Source organism: Ictidomys tridecemlineatus, chromosome 8 (assembly GCF_052094955.1).
Source record: "Ictidomys tridecemlineatus isolate mIctTri1 chromosome 8, mIctTri1.hap1, whole genome shotgun sequence".
In the NCBI taxonomy this organism is placed as follows: domain Eukaryota; kingdom Metazoa; phylum Chordata; class Mammalia; order Rodentia; family Sciuridae; genus Ictidomys; species Ictidomys tridecemlineatus.
The window spans coordinates 59275388-59293594 of NC_135484.1; positions in this window are offsets into that span (position 1 = coordinate 59275388).

Sequence of the window (18207 nt, forward strand, 5' to 3'; positions counted from 1 at the left end):
CATATAAACAACTGAATGAATTAAGATATTCAGTGCATAATATGTACCAGAAAATCAATAAGGAAATAGATATTTTAAAAGAACCAAACCAAAATTTTGCAAATGAAGACACAATAAATCAGATACACTGTTCATATGAAAGTCTCTGTAATGGAGTAAAACATTATGAGACAGAATTCAGACCTGGATAATAAAGTATGCAGCTTTGAACACTCAGACATTATTAAAGAAAAGAATAAAAGTCACCATAATCAGGGACAATGTTAAGAGACCAAATATAAGAATCACTGGGATTGAGGAGAGTGTTGAGATACAGGTTAATGAAATGGATAAGCATTTCAGGGAAATAAAAACAGAAAAAAATTCAATCTTTGAGAATGATGTAAACATCCTGATACAGAATATATTCAGAACTCCAAATAGACAAGTTCAAAAAAGAATCTCTCCATGACACATTATATAATTAAAGTGCCTAATATACATATAAAGGATAGAGTTTTAACAGCCTCAAGGAAAATAAATAGGTCACATTTAGAGACAAGCCAATGAGAATTGCTTCCAATTTCCTACTACAAACTCTAAAATGATGTGTTTTAAGTCCTCAAAGAAAAAAGCTGTCAATGAAGATTGCTGTAACCAGCAAAGCTATCTTTCAAAATTTAAAAGGAAACTTTTTAAAAAGCCTTCCAAAATAAGCAGAAACTTTTTAAAAGAGTTCCTCACTACTAAGCAGTCACTACAAAATATACTTACAGAAGAAATTAAAAAATAAAAAACAAAACACAAACTCCACACTTCATGATGAACAAATCTCATTTGAAGAGTATCTTAAAAAGTAAGAATCAGGACCAAATTAAACAAGGAAATAAATCAAAAGGGCAGAGATTTATAAACATCTTTGTGTAACAGCATTGAATGTAAATGGTCTCAATTCTCCAATTAAAAGCCAGAGGCTGGCAGGTAAATTAAAATAAAAAAAAACAAGAACCAACTATATGCTGTTTGAAAGATACTTACCTGATAGGCAAAGACAGCCACAGGCTGAAAGTAAAAGGATGGAAAATGATATATAATGTGAATGGAACACAAAAACAAGTATGAATAGTTACTCTCATGTCTGTCAAAGCAGACAGCAAAGCAAAATTACAATAATAGACAAAGAAAGCTATTTCATACTGGTAATGGCAAAAATTCAATAAGAAGCTAAAATGATATTTATGTTCTAAATGTAGGTGCAACTAATTACATAATAGAGACACTACTTGAATTAAAGTCTCAGAAAGAACCCTTTGCATTAATACTGGCTGATTTCAACACATCTCTATCACCAATAAATAAGTCATTCAGACATAAACTCAGTAAGGTCTCTTTCTATATGAAAGATATCATAAATCAAATAGATTTCATAGACATCTATAGAATATTTCATCTAATATCAGGTGAATATACTTTGTCTCAGTGATTCACAGAAACTTCTTCAATACAGACAATATTTTAACCCACAAAGCAACTCTTAGCAATTAAAAAAAATGATATAATTCCTCACATCCTATCAAATCATAATAAAATTACAAGTGAAAACTAAGATATCCTTCAGAAATTATATAAACACCTGGACATCTAAGAGTACACTTTTGAATGATAAATAGGTGTTAGGAGAAATCATGGGAGATATTTTTTAAATTCTTAATCTTAAACAGAAATAGTGATACAACATGCTAAAACCTCTGAAATATTATGAAGGCGGTTCTAAGGGAAAATTAATAGCTCTGAGAGCCTTCATAAGAAAATCAGAAAAATCTCAAAAACTTTAATTATTCATTCCAGACCATCTAAGAAAGAAGATAAAGCCAATTCTAAAACCAGTAGAATTAAGGAGAAAATCAAGTTTAGAGCTAAAATCAATAAATTGAGAATAAAAGAAAAGAGTTCAAAGGATCAATGGAACAAAGAATTGGTTCTTTGAAAAGATGAACAAGAAAGATAAGCTGTTGGACAAAATAATCAAAAGAAAAAGCAAGAAAACCCAAATTAATAAAATTAGAGATTAAAAAGAAGAAATCTCCACAGACATCACAGAAAGCCAGAGAATCATTACAGACTATTTTGAAAATGTATACGCCAATAAATTGGAAAACCTAGATGAAATCAATACATTTATAGACACATATGACCTGCCAAAATTGATTCAAGGGAATGCAGAAAATCTAAACAGACCAATAACTAGAAATGATATAAAAGAAGTAATAAAAAAGTTTTTCAACAAATAAAAGCACAGAACCAGATGGATTCTCAGCTGGACTCTATCAAATTTATAAAGAACTATTCCCAGTGCTCTTCAAATCATTCCACGAAATAGAAAGCAATGGAACACTTCCAGATTCATTCAATGAAGCCAATGCCACATTCATACCAAAATCAGATAGGAGCATATATTAAAAGGAAAGAAGAACACACTAATATCTCAGATAAACTTACATGCAAATTTCTTAATAAGATATTTGGAAACAATATTGAACTACATATTAAGTAAACTGTATATCATGACCAATTTGGTTTTGTCCCAGAGATGCAAGGATTATTTAACTTATATAGATCAATAAATCATCACATGAATGGAATTAAGAATAAAAATAAGTTAGTAATTTTAATAGATACAGAGAAAACCATTGGCAGAAGTCAGAACCTATACATGATAAAAACACTGAAGGAACTAGGGATAAACAAACCTATCTCAACATTTTATATGTATATATATATATATATATATATATATATATATATATATATATATATATATCAAACCTATAATAAAGGGGGAAAAGGAAAAGGGTATATACTTTCACCACTCCTATTTAATATACTACTAGAAATCCCAGCCAGAACAGTTAGGCAAGAGAAGGAAAGAATAAAAATAAAAATAGGAAAAAAAGGAAGTCATATTATTACTGTGTGCAGATGATATGATTATATATTTATAAGATCCAAAATTCCCCAACAAAGACTACTAGAGCTAATAAACTAATTCAAGAAAGTAGTAAGTTACTAAATCAAAATACAAGAATCAATAGCTTTACTATGTACCAACAATAAATCTGCTTAGAAAAAAAATAGGAAAACAACCCCATTCTCAATAGCCTCAAAAAAAATCCTAGGATAAATCTAACTAGGGAAGTAAAAGATCTCTATGGTGAAAGCTATAAAATATTGAAGATAGAAACTGAAGAAAACACAAGGACATAGAAGGGCCTAATATGTTCACGGATGGGCAGAATTAATATTATTAAAATGACCATATCACAAAGAGCAGTATACAGATTCAATGCAATTCTTATCAAATTTCCAATGTTATTCTTCACAGACCTAGGAAAAAAAATCCTAAAATTCATTTGGAAAAATAAAAGACTTTTAGCAAATATTTTAAAAAATGATATGATTCCTTTTGAATAAAAGACCCAGAAAAGCCAAAGTATTTTTAAATCAAAAGAACAATGTTGGAGGTATCACAATTCCTGACTTCAAATTATACTATATAGGCATGATAACAAAAACTGTGTAGTGCTGGCATAGAGACAGACATATAGATCAAAGGTAGAATAGAAGACACAGACACAAACCCACACAGATACAGGCGTCTGATCTTTGACAAAGGTGCCAAAAACACACGTTGGAGAAAAAACAGTATTTTTTAATAAAGGTGTTGGGAAAACTGGTTATTCACAAGTAGAAGGATGAGACAAGACCCTTAACTCTCACCCTGCAGAAAAATCAACTAGAAATGGATCAAAGAACTAGGAATTAGACCATAAACTATATAACTCCTAGAAGAAAATGTGCAGTGAAAGCTCTAGGATAGGCTTAGGCAATGACTTTCACAATAGTCAAGATTTAATAAATGGAAATGGCACCAACTTCAAAAGCTTCTGTAAAACAAAGGAAACAAGAACATGAAGAAAGACTCAACAGAAACAAATGAAGTCTATGCTAAGTATTTTTCTGACAATGAATTACTATCTAGAATATACAAAGAACTTAAAAATATACCGAAATCAAGGTAACCCAATTAATACATGCACAAATGAATTAAACAGATACTTCTTAAAAGAAGAAATACAACTGACCAGCAAATATATAAACAATGTTCAACATCATTAGCAATTAGGGAAATACAAATCAAAACTACACTGAGATTTCATTTCATACCAGTCAGAATGGCACTCATCAAGAATACAAACAATAATAAATGTTGACGAGAATGTGAAACAAAAGGAATGCCTTCATACTGTTGGTGGGGTTGTGAATTAGTACAACTACTATAAAATTCAGTATAGAGATTCCTCAAAAGAGTAGGAATTGAACCACTGTATGACCCAACTATGTTATTCCTCAATATGAGTACTAAAAACTTTAAGTCATCATACTGCAATGATACATGTATACCCATGTTTATAGCAGCACAATTCACAATAGTTAAACTATGGAACCAGCCTATGTGTTCATCAACAGATGAACAAAGAAAGAAAATGGGCACATATACAAATTATGTCATTGGCAGGAAAATGGATGAAAAATTATGTTATTATATTAAGTTAAATAAGTCAAAGTGAGAAGGTCAAGGGTCATATGTTTTCATTCATATGTGAAATCTAGAGAGAAAAAAAAGAGAAAGAAAAGTGGGGGAAACCTTATGAAAATGGAAGGACATCAATACAATACAGAGCAGGAGGGAGGAGAAAAGGAAAAGGGAAAATCCTGGGGAAAGATATTAGCCAAATTATATCATTATATTGTGTGCACATATGAATACATAACTGTAAATCCTACCATATGTATAACTATGAAGCATCAATAAAAATAGGGAAAATTGTTTTCTTTTATGACAGATCATAAATGTACTACTTATTATTAAATTTTAAATTTATTTTCCACCAAGTATTTATCACTTGGCTAGTTAATAGTTAAAATAGGTTATTTGTATCTACAATAAATCCTAAGACCATTTTCAGAAAGATTTTGCCAGTCTGAAAACATGCTCAGCTTCAAAGAGTGATATGACATGCAGAAGTACCCATCCCTGCAAAACCACCTTTGTGTGTCACAGCAAATCAAATGGACTAAATAATTCATTCTTTGTCTAATTAATTATGTTAAGTAATGAACACCCACATTTAGTGTGATTTTTTTTTTTTTTGGTAATGCCCTGCATAGTTGTTCTATTCTCTTTCTATTCACTTTGTAGCAGTTGTCATGGTTTTTCTGAGGAAAGAATATAGAAAAGATCCAATCAATGAATTTCTAACAGAGGTGAAGATGCAAAAGAATTTGAATATAGGGAGGCCTATTCAGGGGAGAATATAATGGAAGCTTCTATAAAGATGTCAAAAAATTGCTTTCCAAATGCATTGCAATTTTCTGTTGATTCTAAGAGATCTAAAGTTTTCAAAATGTCCTACATTTAATTTTTTTTCATAGAAGTAAGCAATGAATATCAGATGCACAGTTTTCAATATATCTCAGGATCTACCCTTAATTTCCTATGTAATTCTAAAACAGCCTGTGAACTCCTCAACATCGGTTGCTTCAGTTATAAAATGAGAACTGAATTAAGAACTTTGGCTTATAAATTATTATATGAATAAATAAAGGTTGATTAGACACTTGATATATGTTGAGCATATAAAAGTTAAATTTTCACCTGCAGAGGTATAAAGTAGATTCTTTAAGCCATTAATAAAATAGGTGGAGAGCAATATTGTTGTTTAAATCATGTGTATATTTGTAATTCCTTGATATGGTACTATTTTGACTTCATTTATTTAGTATGAAGATTTTACCTCCCCATGTTTTTTAAAGCAAAATTTCTTGAGCCCATTCTTGATTCATTGGAAGAGATTTGCTAGCAATATCTGATACAACTTGCTTTTTATCAATATTCAACTCATTTTTAGAGCTGAATATTCATCAGTCCTTTTCCTTTCATTTTGTTAATTAAAAGTGATTTGAACCAGGCACAGTGGTGCATGCCTGGAATACCAGAGGCTTGGGAGGCTGAGGCAGGAGGATCGAGAGTTCAAACCCAGCCTCAGCAAAGGTGAGACACTAAGCAACTCAGTGAGACCCTGTTTCTAAATAAAATACAAAACTGGGCTGTGGATGTGACTCAGTGCCTGAGTGCCCTTGGTTCAATTCCCAGTACTCCCAAACTGCCCCCGCAAAAAAAGTGATTTAAAATAGCACTGAACTATGGCATAAATGGACATTTTAAGACCATTTTGTAGGACAGTTCATTTAACCTTTTAAAAACATAATATATTTTTAAGTGTTAAAATGAAACACTAAGATTACAAATGTAATGTAGTAAAATACTCAAAATAATAAAAATCACTTTAAGTTCAGCCTTCTCTAGTAGTCTTTCTAAAAACTCTAGTTAAATAGATTTCATTTATTATCCCCATTTCAGTGCTAATCTATTTTTTAAATTACTGAGCTACTTAACTGTTTCTGATTCTCACCCTACTCAATCTTGTGACACAAAGTAACTTTATTTATGGATTACCATTTATTATTTGTTTAGCATATGGTGTACATCATTTAGTCCTTCACATCTATTCTATTTATTTGTACAGTTTCAGTTTCTGCTGATTATTAATTTTTGTCTTTCATCTTAAATGTTATTACTTTTAAAAATTGAATGCAAAAGATAACAATTTTAATTATTTTTATTAGGGAACATTTTAAGAAAATGAGAGTGGTTAGGATCTAAAATGATGGAAAGATGTAGGAAGAAAATAGGATACTATATTTCAAAGTTTAGCATCATTTTCTATTATTTTTCTCAAAGTACCAGCAAGTTAAATTAATTTTAATACCGATATTGTTTTACTGAAATTAAGATCCAGTATTTTCAATTACATTCTTGCATGTGTAGGGAGTCCCCTTTGTGGTTCTTGTATGAATCAGAGACACAGCATTCTCACAAATGCATTTGCCTGAGTGCTTTTGTGTATTGGGTTGGCACTGTTGCTACCAGGGATAACTGAATATATACGGATATATTATTCCTGATATTCTTATCCTTTTCCTTATAGTTTAGTGTCTTCATGAGATTTTTATTGGATAAGCAGTTATTTGGTCTGAATGTATTATAAGATGGAATAAGCTTGTGCTTTAGGTATTGATCTCTTTTTCATTTTGTGTGAATATGTGTTTATTACATAGTCATGTTCCTTTTGTATATGCCTGCTCTCCCTAATAAAATCTTCTCCCGGTTCAGGTTCTTCTACTCAAGAAATATTTCTCATACCTTTTTTTTACTTTTTAGTTCTAGCTCTCATCATTTCTCACCTGCCTTATTACTACAGAAGTCTCATGATGGGTGTCTCCTGCTCTGTGAGCATGTTTCACTTCTTCCTTCATTGATAGTACCCCTGACACAGATAAAACTCACAGTTGCTCCGCCAACCTACCAATCTCCCCACCAACTTGAAGTGGAAAGTGTTACTAAAAGCTGTTAACAAGAATATTTCATAAGAGTTGCAAAAGTCACCATGGCAGAGTCTGACAGAACAGACCTGAACCAGAGAACTCACAAATATTAATCCAGGAAGTGAATTCTATAACCTGTTCTACTTGCATACTTTGCAATCTGATTAAACTGAATTTTTGACATAACCTCTCAAGTAAAGAAGTCCAAAGGGAATACAGATTGTGTGCCTTGGGGAGCCTAAGAATGAATATATGTTGTATTTCCTCTTCTTTTAGTTACAGGCAATGACAACATTTTTATCATTTCATACACTGCTACCTATTTTCAATAATCAATAAAGTGACTGTGGAAGTTTGTGAGGAAAAGAAATTAGGCAGCTGAGGCTTGTTACATAATCATTATTCTGGCCTTGTGTTTCTGTCTCTATAGTGTGTTAAGATATATCTCTATTTTAGTCAGTTTTTTTTTTTCATCTCTGTGAGCAAAAGACCTGACAAGAACAACATAGAAGAGGAAAAGGTTATTTTGACTCATGGTTTCAGAGGTTCAGCCTATAGAATGCCAACATTATAGCTTTGGTCCCAATGTGAGATAGGACATCATGGCAGAAGGGATTTCTGGAGGAAAGCAACTTAGGACATGGCAAATAGGAAGCAGAGAGAGAAGGAGAGGGAGAGGGTGAGGTATTTGATCCTCAAGGGCATATTAATATAATCCCCAAAGATACATCTCCAGTGACCTAATCCTCCAGTCACAATATACCTGCCTACAGTTAATCCATATCAGTGCATTAATCATTTTGCCTCTGAAAATTCTTCTGTGGTCTCACACATGAGTTTATGGGGGACACCTAATATCTAAACCTTTTGTGCTTTTCTTGATTTGTTATTTTAGGAAACATTTCTTAAGTCTGTTATTTCCTCTCCATTCCCATTACCACTGCCAGAGTTCAAACAGTCATTATTTATAGTATTTGCTATTATTGAAATCTTATAAGGTGTTCTACATCTTTCATTGTATACTTAGCACTTCTACTATATTGGTCTTCCTAAAAACACACTGGATCACTTAAAAGACATACTGTCTTTCTACTATCTATGCTAGTATGTATGGCCTAGTCATTTTAGTAAACAGGTGCTCAAATATTAAAGAATGAGACCAACTGGGGTTCTTTTACAAGAAACTTACATTTTAATGAGCAATATAGAACAAAAAAATTATAATAAATACAATAATTTCCCCATAAATTCAATAATTTCACTAAAAAATGAACATGTTAATTTAACAAAGTGTAGGTTAAAATGTTTAAGACAAAGAGGTTATGGTTAACTGGAGCAGAAGGAAAAGATCAAGTCATCCAATAGACTAGGATAAGAGCTTTGTAGGAAAAGAGAATAGCAACAACAACCACCTAGGCACATGAACACCTTTTCTGAGGTTATGAATGGAGGCCAGGTTGTAGAATGTATTTTACTGACCTGGAAATGACATATTGCAGGAGGAGTTCAAAATGTTAGACCAAGCCCTGATCATGTAGGACTTTAGAGACCAGAAATACTATTTGAATTTTAATTCTTTCTTCTATGAATTAGAATTGGAGGGTTTTAAGTAGAGAAGTGATATGACCAGTCTCTAATTTTAAGGCATTGTGGCAGGTCTGAGTAGAACAAATAGAAGAGGTTCATACAGAGGGAGGGGGAGCAATTATGAGACTATGGAAACAGCTTAGATTAGAAATGCTGACTTCTTGGACAAGATTGCTACTGAGGGAATAGAGCAAAGTAAGCAAATTTGGAATATATGTTGCAGTTAGATCTGACAGAATGCTGATGGCTTATATACAATAGATGAGGAAGAAAAGAAAAATCAAGCAAAACTCTGAAGTATATGGTTTCTACCCATTTAGATGAGTGGTAGAGTGATGTGAAGCAGTGTGAAGGGCTGGGAATGCAATTACTTTTGCAGAGAGAGGGAGTCAAAAGTTCAGTTTTGAAAATGCTAAGTGTGCTCTATTTCTTAGATCACCAAATAAAATGTCATGTAGATAATATAATTTTGAAATCAAAGAAGACCTCTTATTCTTGAAAATATTTGGGGAATTATCAACACAGAGAAAACATTTGATGCCTAATTTTCCCTTATGATACTTCATAGTAATTATTATAATTATCTATCACTGTGTTATACATCATCTATTTGTTGTCTATCCTCCCTAAATATGTAACTACCATGAAACTAAATCCTCTTCTGTTTTCTTTTCACTACAATGTTCTTGAACTTTATATAACACATAATAATTACTCAATAAATAATCACTATATGAATAAATGAGTCAATGATTATTTCTATCTGGCCCATATTTTTTCTGTGCTACTCTTGATGGAAGAAACTGCCTATAAGAAATAATCTATAATAGATATTTAGAAGATATATATTGAATCTAATATAATTTATACTGGTCCATAACCATACCTAATATGGTTTGTTTCTTATCATCATCTTTATGATACAGTCATGTTGTGTCTGTCCAAATTGTTTCAGCATCACTATTTAGGGCTAAACTTCATTTTTTTGGCTGATCTATTTTTACATGCATTCTTGTTACCATGTAACTCAAGCTTTTTACATATATGTGTGTGTGTGTGTGTGTGTGTGTGTGTGTGCGTGTGTGTGTTCAAGAGAGCATTTTCCAATTTTCAAGTTCAAAATAATGGAAGTACTCAATTTGATGACTCACAGTTTAGCATGACTCACAACATAGAATCATTTCAAAAAAGGAAGAAACCATGGATACAATTTTATTTGAGCCTTTTCTACCACAGATGTGAAGAATAATGGCTCAAAATGAAAAAAGTCATCGCAATTTATGTGATAATAATGAATGCATTTTATGAAGAATTTACATTTTAGATCTTATTTTGAAATTTTTATTTGTATTTCTCATTGTAATCCTATGATAAAAAATGTGTACATTATTAGTATCATTTTTCTGATGAAGAAATTTTGTTTGAGTAGCATACTGAGATCACCCAGTTGATTAGAAACAAAGGCAGAATTCAAAGTCAAGGACATTAGAGTTCAGGAAAGATCCATCAAATAAATTCTTCATGTCTCCTTAGGATGTATTTATCTTTACCAAATATCTTATTTGATGTAGTAATGAGTGTCATATACTACTATTTTGCTGCTGGTAATACAAAGAGATGACTTCCTCCTTGGGTTATGCCAATGAACTTGTGCTCTAATTGGAAATCTGTCATAAACAAAATACAGATTGAACAAACACATATTTCATGCATTGAGTAACTGACCAGTTGCTATTACAATAGTGAAAGAGAGGAAAGATAAAAGTATGCTTTGCATATCCTCAGGTTTCTGCTTGGGGATAAACTCCTATAGTAGAGAAGAAGGGAAAAAAAAAAAGAAGAAGGTATGGAGCCTAGGAAGAATAGCAAACTCTCCCAAAGGAAAAAACAAAACAAAACAACAACAATAACAATAAATAAATAAATAAATAAATAAATAAATAGATAGATAAATAAATAAATAAAAATAAAGAAAGAGAGAAAGCAAGAAAGAAAAGAAAAAGAGAGATTGAAGCTCCAAGTGGCTGAAATATGGGGATTCTCAAAGCAGGATACTGAAGAAAGGAACTCTGGAGAGGGTACATACCATGTATCTACACAGAAAGTCACTGAGAGTTTTCCTTGGTGAAGACCAGGTCACACAGGCAAGTAATGAGATGTAATGAGACTGAACAGCAGTATTCTGGTGTAAACATGAGACTTAAACAGAAATCCCAGAGGTTGTGCTAAGCTTTACATCAGAGTTCTAAACCAAACAAATGGAAAAACCTCCCTGAGCATATTGAACATTCAATCCAGCAACCAGGAAGGCCATATCTTTCTAAACTAAGGTTAACATCACAGGATGAAGTTTGTAACCAAAAGAGTTCTGCCTTACCCCAAAATAAAATTAAGTCTAAAGAGAGCAAAATGTTCTACAAAGTTTTGAGCCTATATTAAGAAATCATCAAACATGAAAAGGAAAATTTTAAATCAAATATTATAAATTTTGGCATAAAAATTTTGTGGGATGCAATTGATGAGGCTTGGAGAATTTGACTTATAGTATTAAATGTATATTTTAGAAAGGAGATAATTTAAAAGTCAATAAGTCGTACCCTTAAGAGTATAGACCAAAGAAATGAACCCCTCAAAAAGCTGAATAATAATAATAATAATAATGTAATAAATGCAGTTACATAAACAGATATACAATAAAAAGCCAAATAAAAAACCAAATAATCACTGTAAAAAGTAAAAAATGTAAAATCAGTACAGTTGCTAGAGATGTTACAAGATGTTAATAAATAAATCAGTTTTCAGTGTTGCAGTTTTATTTCATTGTTCCTAAAAGAAATTGTGCTATAAAAGAGTCTGTTTTCTGATGGATATGTGATTTTTATTTGATTTGTAAAGAATATAATTAATTTCAATTAATAGTCTATCTTGAGATTATAATTAAATTAAAAGCAATATATGTTTTTGGATAATGTTTTTCTAAAATTTGATTATACAAAACTTTACTCGTAAAACATGTAAGTTTATTTAAAAAGTATAGACCATGCTTTTAGTAAGTATAAAGATATTTCATGATAATCACATAAAATTTTAGCAATAAACATTTTTTTGTTTTTATTGTAGAAACTGAACAGCTCATCATAAAATATATTGGGAAATGTACAAGACTTAGAACTAAAATATTTCAGTTTCAAATCATGTACTTCTCCTTAGTATGAATTATATATTCCTTATTACCTATGCTCTTCCCCACCCCTCAGTTTCTGAAAGAAATGTCACTTAAAATTAAGATCATGAGTAGTAATTTCCTTCACAGGCTTTTAGCAGTGATAACCCTATATTAAGAGCTAAAAAGATATTTTGTTAGGCTATAAACATGCAAAGTCTTGATACACATTGGAGATAAAAATTGCCATTTAGGTGAACATTGGATGTGTTTGTTCTTAAATAAACCTATTTCTTTGATGGGAGATTTTAAAAAATTCTCATATTATACTGCGGATTTTTATTTTTGTACTGATACTTTAAAAAAAAACCTCACATATTTGACTCTGGTTTTGCATGTAAGCATGTTACCTTTTATTTTAAAACAAGACTTTTAAAATATTTTCATGAAAACCATACTTTTTCTTCTGTCTTGGTTTTAGAAAAAATAAAATAAGTAAATCTTTATTCTTAATAAAATGTCCCATTTATTTTTCCATATAACACATCAAAGTTTTTCTCTATAGTACCTGAAGGAATCATTTCAGAGAAACTTCCTAGATGGCTGCTGAGAATTCGCTTACACTGAGGAAGATTTGGGGGCTAGTGCCACACATACAATAGTCATTATTTAGAGGAGGTGACATCTCATTTGTGAATAGTTAATAACACATATTAATTGATATAACTTTCATATTTAATGAGTAGGTAAGTATTACCCTAGCAAGCAGAATTGGCTTAAGAAATTTTGTAAAATAAATGAAAATCATTACCATGCATGCTGCATATTTAAAAAAAAACAATTTGTGAGGTAAAACACACTGACTTATCACCTTTTAAAGTATACCTACGCTAAATTTTTCTACTTTGAGTAAACTGTTCAGTTGTTAAAAAAATGACATTATTTTATTTCTTTACTCAGATGTCCAAGAAAAAAGAAATGATGGATAAATCAATAATTTAATTTTCAAAGAAAGAGCCATCTTATATTGATTAGTAGTAAATTTTTAACTTCTCTTGATATAAATTGGAAACTTTTGAGGGGATATTGAATATTTACCTTTCTTACTGAATAATTTCTTTTCCCTGCCATTCCCATGGTCAACACACGGGACAATGTGATTTCTCTTATTGGAAAAAATAAAGAAGTCATAATACTATAAAATTCTACATCGAAGTTACACTTTGAAAATTTTGAAAAATTATTCATTTTTTCATTTAAACATCTTACTATTTTTGTAAATGGTAGAGGGAGGGATTTTGGGAATGAGTGATTTTTTTTAAATTTAATTTTAAGAGGAAGGTTCAGCTCAAATGTTACAAATGATACAAAATATGCCAAACAGTAATCATAATAACTATCACTGAAGTTTATTTATACCAGTATCTCAAGACAAAATGAAGTACTTCCTTTCTGAGATTGAAAGTACACTGCAAACTCAAGAATGCTTTTGGTTATTCTGTAGGGGGCAGCAAAATCTAAACAAAATAAATATTGTAGGCCTACTGACAGGAACCATTTAGCAGCTGGTTTGTACTATGAGCGAGTGGGTGGAATATACCTGAATTGCTGCAATATTATCATCATGGCTAATTAAAATTCTTTACGTTAGCAACAGGGGTTGCTTGTATTCCCTTTTATCTAATCTCTTCTTTTATATACACAACTACTGAAGCTGAACAAAACCAGTGAGATAAAATTAACACACAAATTGTTTTTCCTCCCTTTGGGCAGGAAAAATCCTGTTTACAAGGAAAATGATATTATACATAAATATTTATGAAAAACAACAAAGAGTCAAAATCAATGAGTTTTGGTATAAATTAGCAAAAAAGAACACGAGGTAGAATGTTTGATACATTTATTAACAGCTCCATGATATCTTTTAGAAAACCTTATTTCAAAAATAGAGCCATTTTCTTTCAATAATTAATTTAGGTTTTGCCAGGTGAGAGAAACTGAAGACTTAGCCAATATTGTAAATTTACTAAAGTTTATTGCTCATCCTATGATACAATAAAATGGATGATCTCTCCATTTTATTCACATTCAAAAAAAATTTTATTAGGAAAAAATTAAGAAAACAAAGAGATAAAATAACCTCAATAGGATTCTAGGGGGGAATTAATCTAGTCTGAGGTATAAGTAGAAGAACTTTATGTAAAGGTCAACATTTTTCATTTAATGAGATATCTACATCAACCTATAAAATTATGGTCTTCTAAGACTCCTGAATTCATTATCTTTCAGGATTAAACTTCCAGTCTTTTGTAAAATAAACAAATTACAATAAGAGCTTCTGTATTGTTTACTTATGTTCCTTGGTTTTATACTCTAGCTATTGATTTTGTCCCAGATATCATCAAACAAATAATGTATGTGTAAATATAACACATGAACATGATAAAATTTAACAACGCGGTAAATTAGATCGATTATATATTAAAGAAACATCATGAATTGTAAAAAGAAAGGGATATATTCTTAAGATATTAAAATGAAAGTGAGAGGAAGCAGGTGTGGTGGTGCATGCCTATTGTCCAGCTACTGGGGAGAATGAGGCAGAGGATCAAATAAGTCTGTGAGTTCAAGGTAATCCTGGACAACCTAAGGAGACTACATCTCAAACACACACACACACACACACACACGCACACGCACACGCACACGCACACGCACACACACACACACACAAACATGCACACTAGATGAAATGAGATATTAGTAAATGGGCAAAACTTAAATAATATCAAACAAACAATTGCAATTGCATTTGTATCTTTTTATTTGAACCCATCTGTGTTTTGTGTATTGTGTACGTATCTTAGTTTTTTCTTTCTATATTTTCCACCTAATTCATTTGCTTACTATTAGTTTCTGCATAGTCATTTTTTTTTCTCCTAAGACATTATATGAGGAATTTAATCCATTATCTACTATATGGTTAAGTCCAAAATGTTTCTTTTCTTTCCTTATTACAAGAAAGTGAGAGATTGAAAGATGGAGACTATCATTAAGAAAGAGAATTGACTCGTATTAATTCCCTCTTCTATTATTTAAGACATTGGCTAGATACAAGTGTAATTTTCATCTTGTAAATTCATCAACCTCTCAATATGAATTACCAATGTTTTAATGACTTTTTTAAATAACATAAAAATTTGAGGGCAGAGAAAAATGCAACGAAACTTTCCCTTATTAGAAAAATAGTGCACATAATTTTATCAAAACTATTCTTCAAGGGAAAGAAAACCTGTCATTAAATGGAGTAGAATATTCTCAGGACATATATTGTTTCAGTGTACAAAAATTATTGTAATGAAAGAATTAGACCATTTGCTCTATGTAATGGTTTAGATGTGAGGTATCCCCCAAAAGCTCATGTGTGACAAAATTGAAGAAAGTTAAGATGTGAAACGATTGAGTTATGAGAATTTGAACCTAATTGTGCTTTAATCCCGTAATAGGGATTAACTAGGTAGTAAATGTAGACAGGTAGGCTGGGCTGGGGGAGGTGGGTCCCTGGGGGCAGGCCTTTGAAGTTTATATTTTGTTCCTGAATGAAGCAGTGTCCTTTTCTCTCCTCTTGTCTTCTACCCTTCTTTTCTCTTTCCTTCCCTTCCTCCCCTCATCCTCCTCCCTGGTACCATGTTTCCAGCTGCTTTCCCCTGCCAAACTCTTCTACCATGATGTGCTGCTTCACCTTGGGTCCTAAGGAATGAAGTCAGCTATCTATGGACTGAGACCTCTGAACTGTGAGCCCACATATAAACTTTTTTACCTCTAAAATTGTTCTTGTCATGTCTTTCAGTCACAGTAGTGAAAAATCTGACTAAAACAGTATATTTAAAATGTGACTTAACATGAAGTCAGAAGAGCTCTATTAAGTGAGGAGGAATGGACTGACTTTGAGAATAGTTATGGTCCTTGAATTTCTAGGTTATGAATTTTAAATTTTATTTTATTGCAAACATGCTCTTAAGTATCTATTAACATATTATTCAGCCATTTATAAAGCAGGTTTTGTTCGCAATTTTTGAGTTCAGCAGTCAGAAGCTGGTTGCTAAAAGTGATACTGTTTCACTGGACACTTGTCAAAATGAGAAAAATAAAGTCACTATAGTAAAGTCCTTCATAAAGTCAAATGTTACATATCCTTCACTGACTAGACACTCTAATCTTTGAAGCTGAGGACATGTAGATAAATTGGGATAAAATTATTTTAAGAAAATATTCGGGCTTTCTGACATGGCTATCCTAATTTAGGAATCAATCAGTTTTGTATACTGAGAGATTCATTATTTGATCTGAAATCATATTTTTTCTACATACTCAGTCCTAAAAGTATGCAATCTAAAAATAACATGGAAAGAAAAATGCACTTGTGTGTGTGTGTGTGTGTGTGTGTGTGTGTGTGTTTGTATTTTGTTGTTTTTTACCTGGAGTCCAAAGCTGATATTGGTCTCCAGTGGACTCAGAAGTTGCATATCAAACAGTATTGTCTCAATATAATGGCATTAGACATATGAAAATATATGACTTTTGATAATAGAACTTACAACAAAATCTTCACAGACTTCCTTTGCTACCTACTTCTCCAAATCTCAGAATACTGATTGTTAAAATAATATCCATTCTTTTTTTTCTTTTGTCCTCTCACCTTCCCACAGAGTTTAAATAATTTCTGTGTGATAATCTGGGTGCTTTTCATTTTTATTTATATCTGAAATAAAGAGTCATACCATTCATCTTCCATATTTGTGTTTTTTCTACTAGAAGACACTTGAGAACTTTTTTTCATGAAGTAATAAAATTGCTTATATTCTCACACATGAGTCTCAAGAATAGGCTTAGATAATTCTGACACCTTCATAAAGAATGTATTTTTAGAATACTTAACATATAAAACATATTCAATAATTTCCCTTCTACTTATATAAATACTGTTAAAGCACCCTCTTGATGGACATGAATTATGAGTTATTTCTTAGTGGCAGCTGGCAGTGATGTGTTAGATTGCATGAACAATCTGCATCTTTTATCTATTGAACCCATAGTTTTCAAACATAAATTGTTTGGCTTAAGATGCAATAGATCAAATAATCATATGATAATTATAGTAGTATCTCTTTTACATATAAATTGCACACATAGAATGGTATTTTAAAGTGTACTTCAGGCACTTGTTTTAAAAGATAGAAAGTGAGAACCATATAGAGACAGCCAAATACTTAGGATTATACAGCCATCTACATCCACAGTAAGAACCACACCCTCAGTCTCTTATCCCAGTACAGTGCTTTTGCTACTGCAGCCCAGCTTATCACAACTCACATGAGCATGGTGATAGACCAATGCTTGGGTATTTGAGACTAATCATGAGATAAATAAATACACTGGATAAAATGGAATCATACAGACCCAATCCGATCTCTCATCTATCAGTAGTCAGTGTGCTACTCTTCTGGTCACTCGGGCTCTCTGGTTCTGTGATCCTTATCCTCATTTTCTTACCTGTAAGAAAAAGAATTACAACAGCATCTACCTGATAACTTTATGAAACTTTCAACACAGTGCCCTTTACTTGATAAATACACCAGGAACTTTTATTATTATTATTCTACTAGCACTTTTTCTATTGTTAGTTGAATTTACATAGCACTCGAAGTTACTAACGTCTTTAATGAAAACAATAAACACTAGCACTTTATTTTTATGTGTAGATCTAGAAAATCCCACATTCTTTTCACTATAGGTTTTTATCAGTATGTATGTGTAGTTACATAATATAAGCCCACATCACAACTTAAATTTGTTGTCAAGATTGTGTGTGTGTTTTTTTTTGTGTGTATGTGTGCACGTATGTGTCATGGCTGTTTCTTTTATTATGTCTGTTTTGTTTCTCTCTAAAATAAGTTGACTGGCTATTGTAC